Here is a 12,092-nt window from a genome sequence, read left to right on the forward strand (position 1 = left end):
GTTGAATAATATTTTAAATACCAAGAGCATTGATTATATATTTATTTAGTAAATCAAATGTTGAATTTATACATTCGCATTAGTTGTGTTATTATATAAGCACAAATATAAACGACGACAAATATAAACGAATGACCAAAAAATTGGATCTGTATTGTATAGCCTGTCCAGTAAGTGAGCCTTTCTTTTTAAATAATTTGCTGTGTTATTTAATTTTATATATAATTTGCTGTGTTATTTAATTTTATATATAATGACTCTAAATAATTACTTGTCGGTTTAAAAATAAGTGTATTAACTACCAACTAGAAATCAATGCATTTAAATTTCAATCTACTTTAAGCTGTAGTTTGAAACAAAACTGCACGATCGATCTCATGCTGGGGCACCTTCTTCACAAAATAAGGACGATTCTGGTGGAAATGATTTTGGAGTGAAAATCGCTTCCGAGTTTTCAAATTACGCATATTTAATAATTTATTTTCAATTAAAATTTTGACTTGAATGTAGAATCTAATGTGAGTTGTAAAATAATATCATTAAGCTATATCAAAATGATATTATGACACTAAATAAATATTGTCATATCTTTAAATTTCATCTTATATTGAAATAAAGAGGAGTTTACAAACATGAAAACATTTGTCAAGACGCACGTAAATACATGGAAGTATAACAATATGATTTGGATTGAAATATGAGATATCAGGTGACATGAGACATCTTTGTATGAGAAATAAGTTCTCGATAAAAAAATGTGTGGATCTGTTGCAAAAGAAAATACCATTCTTCAATGTTTCTTAATGTAGTGTTTAACTGCCACGATTGATTTAGAATCAAAGCTAGTTTATACTTCTGTAAGGTGATCCACAGACTAAAGAAAACAACTACTGGTGCAAATATAGCTTTTAAATAGAACTGGCTGAAAATGAATTAGAAACATTATACATAAATAATTCAGATCTTTAACAATGGCGCAGATACATTTAGCTGACAGTTAAAGCTAATTTCCTGTTGTGCATATTTATCATTTTTTATAAAAAGAATATCGTATCATACAAATATGTGCTGTATAAATTCTACTAAATAATTTGTTTGTGATCTTTATCAAAAGAGGTCATGGAAATGTGTCAAATATATTCTCTACTGAAGGCAGCAGAAACAGCTATGCCCACGACTCGGCATACACAATATGCGTACACATACATTGATATACACAAGCATACATACATGCATACATACATACATACATACATACATACATACATACACACACACATAGGCACACACACACACATGCAACTCTACCTTAGACAAAAACTAACGAAACAAATTAACTGGTACTTGATCCTCCTAAAAGACTGAAAATGGGTCAACATCTGCCAGAAGAGGCGTAAAAAATAACGTAAATAAACCACTGCTCCCGCCATTGCTAAATTAGAGTATGTCTCCAAACTGTGGAATACATCCAACTCAAAAGCACTTTCAAATTACAATTCGCAAAATATTTTGCTACTTTCTCAAAGCTTTTGTTGAGCAAAAGACTATTCCCAACAAGAGTGAGAAAAAATCCGACCGATCTAATATCAACTATCTTGTTGGAGGGCACATGGAATCATGTGATGTTAATTACTGGAATAACAACTACTGGTGCAAATATAGCGTTTAAATAAAACTCTTATTAATACTCTTATAAACACATCCGTTATTACTCTTAAAGAACACCTAGGAGAAATCTACAGTGAACAAAGTAACGAAATTACTAAACGGAAACAACCTAGATGGAAAACAAAACTCGAAGAAAACATCAATAACGATGATTAACTACAACAATAAAACGTAAGGAAAAAAATGAGTTTACACCTCACCAACTCTACCTTAGACAAAAACTAACGAAACTTTATGGCAACTCTTCACACCGAGCCCTTGAGGGAAAGCCAATCACTTCAAAACTTGAAATCAGGACGATGAGCGAGAAACTCTGTTATCACAAACGAATTTTGAGTGAGTCAGAATCAATCGTAAGTTTGTTTCCAACCCACAAACGTTGTCCAGAGAGATGAGGAAGGAAAATATTACCATTAAGAAAGCTCTTTCCTAAGAAGATCTACAATCATTTTGGTAAAAAATCTGGAACGAAATGAGGGGTTTCAACTTGAATGGATCATGGTTAAATACAGCTGAGAGAGAATACTGTACCAACACTAACAGTAAAACATACAAAATTGGTACGGAAACCTTCGCTATAGCAGCAGGCAAACTGCAGAATGGAAAGGCATCTGGAAGGGACTTAATAGTTGGATATTGGTACAAGAAGCTGACATTTTATAGAAACCAATTGTTATATATGTTCAAAAGGACTATGGAAGGTCAGACTGATATACGAAATTGGACAAATCTTGTTGCCAAAAATGAAATCACCGAGGAAACTACAGGACCATTGCTTGCCTAAACTTTATGTACAAACTGTACAGAAGTTGCCCCAACCAATTCCTGCTGGACCATTGTGAGTCGAACCACACTGTGACTGATGAACAGGCTGGTGGAAAGAATAGAGCGTTGAGATGTGCTGAAAAACTTTTAATAAACAAAGCTGTATTGTCTGAAGTAAGAAAACAACGCAGAAACCTTGTGAAAGTATGGCTTGACTATAAGAAGGCATTCGACTATATTCCTCATTCATGGCTATTGAAGTGCCTACATCTGGCAAAAGAAACTACTACCTTAATTTCTGCTATAGAGGGACTCACAAAGACATGGACAACTATTCTTACCATTATAACTGAGAACAGAATAATTGTTTTTGATATTATAGGCATTATATAGGGAACATTCCAGGGAGATAGTCTTTCTGTACTTCTTTTCATTTTGGCACTGAATCCATTATTGTTCCAATTTTAGAAAACAAATGGTTACATGTTAGGATCTTCGACTGCTAGAAATATCAATGTAACTCATAATTTCTTTGTAGACGATCTGAAAATTTATGCTAAAAATGTTAACAATGCCAAAATACAACTGGAATTAATAACAATATTTTCAGCTGATATAACCATGGAATTTGGCTAAAAGAAATATTCATACTTCGTTATTGAACGTGGAAAATCAGTCCCCCAAACTCAAAACTTGTGCATCAACGGTCTCTCTATCTCCCCCATTCCACACAAAGAATGTTACAAGTACATAGGCATAGATGAAAATATATCATACGAAAGCACTGTGAATAAAGGTAGAGTGATCCAAGAATATTACATCAGACTTAGTAAAATATGACAGTCGGAACTCTCCTCTTACAACGAAACAATATCCCACAATGCATTTGCAATACCAGTGCTGATCCCAACATTTGGGATACTTGATTGGTCTGTGGAAGAAAAATCCACCCCATAGACATAAAAACCCGCATAATCCTGACAACAAATGGGAACTTCCACAGAGGCACTACCTAAGAAGAAATGAAAGTAGTAGAGGCTGAGGTTAGCGCACACGGCCTTCGAATGCCGTATGGTATCACCCAGGCTAAACAACAGCAGCAAAAATAAATATGTTAGTGCAGTCCAGAAAAGTGAAGTGAGCAACATTGTACAAGTTGGCAGTGAACTCCCCAAGAAACACTATCGTCCTGATGATCTCCTAGACAGCCCCAAAACAGCTGGGCTCTCTTACCCCAGAGAAGACCTAGATGGAAAGCACTCAACATAAAAAAAAAGACCATGCATGTTTATGTTGCCCGGAAGCTTGAAAAATACAGTAGAATTGACACGGAGCACAACCTCTCTTGTACACAAGACCACTACATCACATTACACTTTGAAGGCTATGCTATGCGCTTGCAATCCAGGAACAAGATATTGTTACGAAGTACCTAGTGAACAAGAAAGACAGTGATGCTCTTGTAATGCCAAGATGCAACCACATGTGTAGGCTATGTCATACTTTTGTGGAAGACATTACGCATGTGATTAGCAGCTGCCCTAAAATGTCGTCACGATATTACCTCCCTATGTGGCACGATATTGTTAAAACAGTTTACAATGCCATCCGCAAAAAAGACTGTCCTGAAACACACTGAGAAAATCCCTCTGTTATGGAATGCATTCATAAGCATCAACTCAAGGAATACCGGTGGAATATTCCCATCAATCCTTCTGTCAAATGTAATCATAACATCCCAGATGTTGTTATTTGAGACAGAGGGTAAAAGGTAGGTACCATCATAGAGGTTAGCTGCCCTGCAGATACATATATCTCTTTGAAAATCAAAGAAAAGGAAGATATCTATGGATAACTGCTTCGAAACCTCCAGCTCCTTTATCTAGACTATGAATACATATTCATACTAATAATAATTGGAGCCCTAGGTTTTGTTAGTAAATGCTTAGAGGAGAATTTGACCGACTGATTCGTTCATTACAAGTGCAATTTGTGAGTGGAACAGTAAAAATATGCAAGACTTTTCTCAAGTTCCAAAGATGGAGCTTTGTATCTCTGTTGGAAACCGGCTTCCCGCTGAGTGGAAGATTTTTGATAATTAAAAAGTAGAAGGGATACACACACACACACACACACACACACACACACACATACATACCTTGGTATTGAGGAAAACATATATGAAGGTACTGTTAATATGTCAGTACTACTCTCTTGCAACAAGACAATATCCCGCAATGCATTTGCAGTACCAGTGCAAATGGGATACTTAACTGGTCTGTTGACGAAGGTCCCTCTATAGACATTAACCCTTAAGATCCTAACATCGACTGAAAACATTTACATAAACAGTGATATCGACAGATTCTACCTATAGAAGAGATGAAGGTAGTAGAGGTTTGAGATCAGAGCAGAAAGTTTTCGAACGTCGTATAGTGTCTTTCAGACAACACCTGATTAAAAACAACAGTAGAAATAAATACATAAACCTTATGCTTAAAAGTGAGAGAAAACATTCTATGTATCAGCAGTGAGCTTCCCAAGAAGCTCTCACTTTCTGATGACATTCCATACAATCCCAACCAGCCGCACGAACTTCAAAGAAGACCAGGTCGGGAAACACACAGCATATCAAATAAATAAATAAAGCGATTTGAACATGACGGTAATATCGATATGAAGAACAGCTTTCTTGAACTCGTGACCACTGCACATCACATTTCGAAAGTAACGCTTTTGCAATGCAAGAACAGGAAATTGCTACAAAACACCGAATAAACAAGAGATTATGAAGCCCTCGAAGCAACAGAATGCAATCAGAACTGTCGATTGTGTTACACTTCTGTGGAAGATATCATACATGTCATCAAAATGTCATCAAGGTACTGCATCCTAATACAGGACGTAGTCGTTGAAACCAATAATGCCATCCGAAAAAATACTGTTCTGAGATAAATATAGAGAACTTCTCTGTTATTGAATACATACATAAACATCAACATGAACAATATGGTTGGGACATTTCTATCAAAACTTCTACCAAGTAGAAACATAACAGGCCTGATATTGTTAAGAAAATCAAAGAAAAGAACATAATTACAGGCAACCGTTTTGAAACATTCAGATTCTATAACCGGATTATAAATTCATATTCATACTAATAATAAATATTGCACTTGCTTTTGTGCACAATCTTTGAACAGAACTGTAAAACTATGACGGACTTTCCTCGCGTTCAAAATGTGAATTTGTTTTTTGTTATCTACATTCCAGCGAAGGTGATTTGTGTCTTTTGTTAGAAACCAGTGCTTCTTTACAGGAAGACTTCAGATAATTAGAAATGGAAGGGAACTTAACATACATAGCGATATTCCGTACGAGAGAACGTGGCACTGAACACGTGTGATAGGAATTACATATATATATTTTTAATGACAATTTGACTCAGCTCCATTTGACTAAAATTTCAACTCATCAGATATGCATACATAAATTCATACATACTTACGTACACACATGCAAGACAAAACAAGACACCTCAGTTACAAACAAACTGAGAAATATATGTATTGGGTTATCCCATAAATAATGCGGTTCTTTTATACTCCTTTTATTTTTCAAAACCAAGATAAACAGTTAATTTTTAATCTAAAATATACTTTACTTCATTTTCTGCAATGCTCTTCTATTTATCTGATAGACTTGCAAGGCCCCTCTTCCAAAATTCACTTGTCCATGACGAAAGCTACTCTTCCAGTACTGTTCTGACCTCGTCTACTGAATTCATATATTTTACGTCCAAATGATTTTGAAGACTGCAGAATAAATGATAATCATATGGGGCAATGTCCGGCGAATATAATGGGTGGGGGCATCGTTTCAAACTGCTCCAGCCCTGGGAAAGTCATCCTTGCTGTATGGGACCGAGAATTATCTCGATGAAAGAATACATTTCGTTTTTCTTCCAGTGCTGACTTATGCCGCCCAAGATGCTCGCAGTAGATCACCTTTGTTATCGTTTGGTTTGGGTTTAAAAATCAAAAGTCGACTAAAGTTTCCATATCTCACCAAACAGATAACAATACTTTATGTGGGTGAGGACCTTCTTTAGCTTAGAGTGCTTAGAGTGTTTCTCTTTTCTCTATCCACTGTGTTCGGCGTTTGATATTTTCATAGAAAATCCTTTTCTCGTCACCAGTCACTATTCGGTCCAAAAAAGATTCGTTCGTAAGACATGAGAGCAACGAAGAGCATACATTCACTGCCGGCGCGCGATTAGGCTCGGAAAGTTTGTGAGGAATCCATTGACCCAATTTCCTGATTTTGCCACTGGCACGCATGTGTCGATGAATGGTTGAATGACCAAATCCAAGCTTCTCTGCTAGTTCCTCAACGGTTACGTTGAGATTTTGTTCCATTAGGGTTTACAGGGCGTCCTCGTCGTGCTCTACAGATCTTCCAGGACGAGGCTCATCTTCAAGGCTGTAGTTTCCGGTACAATTATTACATGCTTTTATAGCAAGTTGATGCAGATTGTTTATCCCGTCCCCTCCGACTTTTGGTTCATGCAATTAAAAAACACGCATTATTTATGGGATGACCTCGTGTGTTCCTTTTCAACATTCTACACACACACACACACAGACACACACACACACACACAGACACACACACAGACACAGACACACGCACACACACACACACACACACACACACATAGTGCATAACATATTTGAAGACAAATTTCTGTTCTTTTTTATAATGTTATTCAATAAAGCCACTTTCAGCTTCAACAACCGCTTTTATATGATATGTAAATAATCTACATGCTAGAATCAAGTCGTCCTGGTTCATTTTGGACCTTAATCTGACCATGGCAGCTTTCAAAGCACCAGATGGATTATAGATGCAATCTCTCATTTGCTCTGCCCTGTACCTATTTTCACCTGCAAGACGTAAGACAACTCTGGACTATATAAAATTACACTTGCCCAAGATGTCCCACAGTGTAATCGAACGCAGGACCTCGTGACTGCGAAGTGAACTTCTTGACCATTCGACTATATTACCGTATCAAGTGAATGTGCAACCATGTATAGTGGCTGATATAGAAAACTAGAATTATATTGAGAAATAACTTTCCTGAAATAATTAAAATAGTATTACTAGTTATTGAATAAAAATAAAAGTTTATAAAATATTATCTTACTGAATCAGTAAACAATACCGACCGGGTTATGAACATTATATGTTGGTTGTATGTTTCAAGTGTCTCCCTAGATGGAGATTTCCACAGACCAAATAGTGTATTCTTTGCCTTTAATTCCCATACATCTTTTAATAAGCCGTGTCCGCCAGGATAATTTTAGACTTTTATATCTAAGCTACCTAAAATGTATTCCTTTGTTTTTAAACCTAATCACAGAGATAGTTGTTTTCTTGTGAGATATATGACGAATAAAATTAAATAAGTAGGCAATATAAACAACATATAACTCCCTGTGAATTTATCTATTTTGTGTCTGGAAGATCAACACAGAATCTAACAGGTTACTCTGTATCTGCTGTCTAATCTATAATTGGAGTTTGCGTAGATATTCGTCTTTACTTCGACTCATATAAATTTGTCTATTCTCCTGCTCAGTCTTTGTCTCCTATTACTCTTCTTTCGATTTATGACTTACAGCTGTGAATTCTTTATTTACAATTTTGGTTTATCTATCATTTCTTCTCAACTGCATTTTATTGATTTCAGCTGGAGGGAAAAAGCCAGTTTTGTGTTTGTAATATTTACCTAGCCAATGTTCTTTTATATTATCCCTAGCTCTTTTTTCTTCGTATAGAAAACAGAAATCCAAAACATGTTGGTTTAGGAAATCAAACAGAAATCCTCGGATTTAATATATTCCTCATATTTACATATTCTAAGCGATTTTTTTAATTTAAAAATCACTAAATGCAATATTATGTGCAAGAATAGCATGGTAAAGGAAATGTTTCCTTTTGTCAAATAATTAATATTAATTTTTTTTGGTGTAAGCAGACAGTCAAATTGCAAGTGAATTTTAATGGACTAGGCCTAAGAACAGTAAAATAGGGGCATATATTCAACAACTCTGAGAAATGGAACAAGATCATTGAGAGTTAATTCATAAGATCGAATGGTGAAACTAAATATTGTTCAATATTTCAACTCAAAGACTTCAGCTTTTCATTTCCTGACACAATGCACCCCTTCATGCTATGAAGGTTTATGTGTGTATGCATACACACAAATATATATATATATATATATATATATATATATATATATATATATATATATATATATATATATATGTGTGTGTGTGTGTGTGTGTGTGTGTGTGTGTGTGTGTATTGGCAGGGCAAGACTGCTAGGTAGTCGGCCGTATGCTAGAAATAGATCATCAACGATCAAATTACAAAAAAGGTTCTCTAGAGGAAAAATTCAGCGAACACCAGAACCAAATTTGGCGGGCAGGACAGATGAAAATTTATATAAAAAACATAATTAATTGCATACCTCGGTTTCGGCCTTTAACAAAAGAATTACTTATATAATTCAAATGTCCGTGGCCTCATCAGTACAATCGTTCAGTGTAAATGCAACTTGAAAAAATAACCCCAGCTTTCTGTGCCAAAACAGACACGTGTTTAGTTTTACCGATTACATTAGGTATAAGATTTCAAATGTCTTAGTTCCGGCGCGCTAAAAAATTCCTGAAGCGAAGAACTGCAGTAAATAATTCACTGCGGTTAGTGCTTGCTACTAGAGAACGTATTTATTTCAATATTTAAATTATGAGGGAGATAAATTAATATTAATTTTAATATCAATTTAAAACCGAGGTATGCAATTAATTCTGTTTTTTATATAAATTTTCATCTGTCCTGCCCGCCAAATTTGGTTCTGGTGTTCGCTGGATTTTTCCTCTAGAGAACTTTCTTTGTAGTTTGATCGCTGATGATCTATTTCTAGCATACGGCCGACTACCTAGCAGTCTTGCCCTGCCAATATACACATATATTAGAATTTTCTCTGTTTTCTCAGATTTTTTGTATGCCAGACTACTGGTTTTAAATTGATATTAAAATTAATATTAATTTATCTCCCTCATTATTTAAATATTGAAATAAATACGTTCTCTAGATGCAAGCACTAATGCAGTGAATTATTTACTGCAGTTCTTCGCTTCAGGAATTTTTTAGCGCGCCGGAACTAAGCCATTTGAAATCTTATACCTAATGTAATCGGTAAAACTAAACACGTGTCTGTTTTGACACAGAAAGCTGGGGTTAGTTTTTGCAAGTTGCATTTACACTGAACGATTGTACTGATGAGGCCACGGACATTTGAATTATATAAGTAATTCTTTTGTTAAAGGCCGAAACCGAAGTATGCAATTAATTCTGTTTTTTATATAAATTTTCATCTGTCCTGCCCGCCAAATTTGGTTCTGGTGTACGCTGAATTTTTCCTCTAGAGAACCTTCTTTGTAGTTTGATCGTTGATGATCTATTTCTAGCATACTGCCGACTACCTAGCAGTCTTGCCCTGCCAATATACACATATATTAGAATTTTCTCTGATTTCTCAGATTTTTTGTATGCTAGACTACTGGTTGTAAATTGATATTAAAATTAATATTAATTTATCTCCCTCATTATTTGATATATATATATATATATATATATATGTATATTGTTGCATTTAGGAATGGTTATTTTGCCAGTTTAGCCAATAAAAACACACGCACTATATATTTGGTGTTACTTTGCTTCAGTGTTATCTATTTTTTACATTAATCTTAATCTTATTTCGGCCAGAGTTCTTTTGTCACACTCCCTGGGCCCGCATCAGTGGTCCTTGTTTTCTTCTTACTTATTTGTGTCTCTCCTTACTAACCGTCCACACACGACTTCACATAAAAAATCTTGCACAACAAATATTTAAACGTATATATATATATATATATATAATATATATATATAATATATATATATATATACTCAAAGTAAGCAACAAGAATATCTTCGGTAATTTGGTACGATCGTTTCACGCTACACCATTTTATTAAACATTAGCGTGAAACTATCGTACCAAATTACCGAAGATATTCTTGTTGCTTACTTTGATTATAATCACCCCATGGATTTATATGGATAACACCGTACAAATTCTGGTGCATCTGAATCTATATATATATATATATATATATATATATATATATATATATATATATATAATGTGTAAATATAAGTATATATATATTATATATATTATGTATGTATATATCTATATGCATATATATATATATATGTATATTATATATATTATATATATATATATATATATATATATATATATATATATATATATATATATATATATATATATATATATATATATATATATATATATTATGTATATACACAGTATTCCCACGTCACATCGCGGTTCACCTATCATGCACTCAGTACATAACAGTTCACCTATCGCGCACTCAGTACATCGCGGGTTTTACTGGTTCATATATAAAAATTTATATCTATTTCTTTACTACCTACAGAGGGGACAAACAAGGACAGACAAATGGATTAAGTCGATTACATCGACCCCAGTGCGTAACTGGTACTTAATGTATCGACCCCGATGGGATGAAAGGCAAAGTCGACCTCGGCGGAATTTGAACTCAGAACGTAACGGCAGACGAAATACGGTTTCTCATTTCGCCCAGGGTGCTAACGTTTCTGCCAGCTCGCCGCCCTTTATATCATGGATTCCTCAGTATAACCGGGGTTCTGCGGCCGATAATTATTTATATATTTTAGATTTTAATTATTTCTGTGGGAAGTTATGGAACGTAACACCCGCGATAGTCGAGGGATTATTGTATATATATATATATATATATATATATATATATATATATATATATATATATATATATATATATATATATACATATGTATATATGCATATGCATATATTTATATATTTGATTTTGATTTTGATTTTTTAGTTTCAGCTCATGAGCTGTGGCCATGCTGGGGCATCGCCATTTATATATATGTATATATAAATATATATATCATGTATTATATAGACTATATACACATTATATATATATCATATATAAATAAATAAATGCAGTTGAAAGTAGATGTTATTCAAATCCTTATACTTCCGACATATGTTTCGAAAAAACATTGGTATTATTCCAGAAGGAATAAAATGATGTAGAACAATGCAATCTTCACATCAATATATATATATATTTATATCTGTATATATATATATATCATGTATCTATATATATGTATATATATCTATGTATATCTTGACTTCAGTAAAGCGTTCGACGGAGTCATCCACAATATGTTACTGTCAAAATTGTCAAATGTTGGAATCTGTGGAAAACTACCACTCTGGATTAAATATTTCCTAGAGAACAGAATATAACTTGTTGTGATCGGTGGAATCCACTCAAGTCCAGCAAAAGTCACCCTCGGAGGACTGTCTTAGGGCCCGCTTCTGTTTATAGCCTATATAAACATTTCTAGCGTCATGAAACACAGCAAAGTTAAAATATTCGCTGATGACGCCAAGCTCCAGAAAATTATCAATGGAGAAGACC

General features: G+C 34.3%; 1 protein-coding gene across 7 annotated transcripts in view; it reads right to left on the reverse strand.

Moving 5' to 3' along the window:
* Positions 1–12,092, reverse strand: part of LOC115225598 (putative carbonic anhydrase-like protein 2) — a 615,762-nt gene that overhangs the window by 88,997 nt on the left and 514,673 nt on the right. The gene's annotated exons all lie outside the window — the stretch shown is intronic.

The sequence above is a fragment of the Octopus sinensis genome, linkage group LG2 (assembly GCF_006345805.1).
Source record: "Octopus sinensis linkage group LG2, ASM634580v1, whole genome shotgun sequence".
NCBI lineage: Eukaryota > Metazoa > Mollusca > Cephalopoda > Octopoda > Octopodidae > Octopus > Octopus sinensis.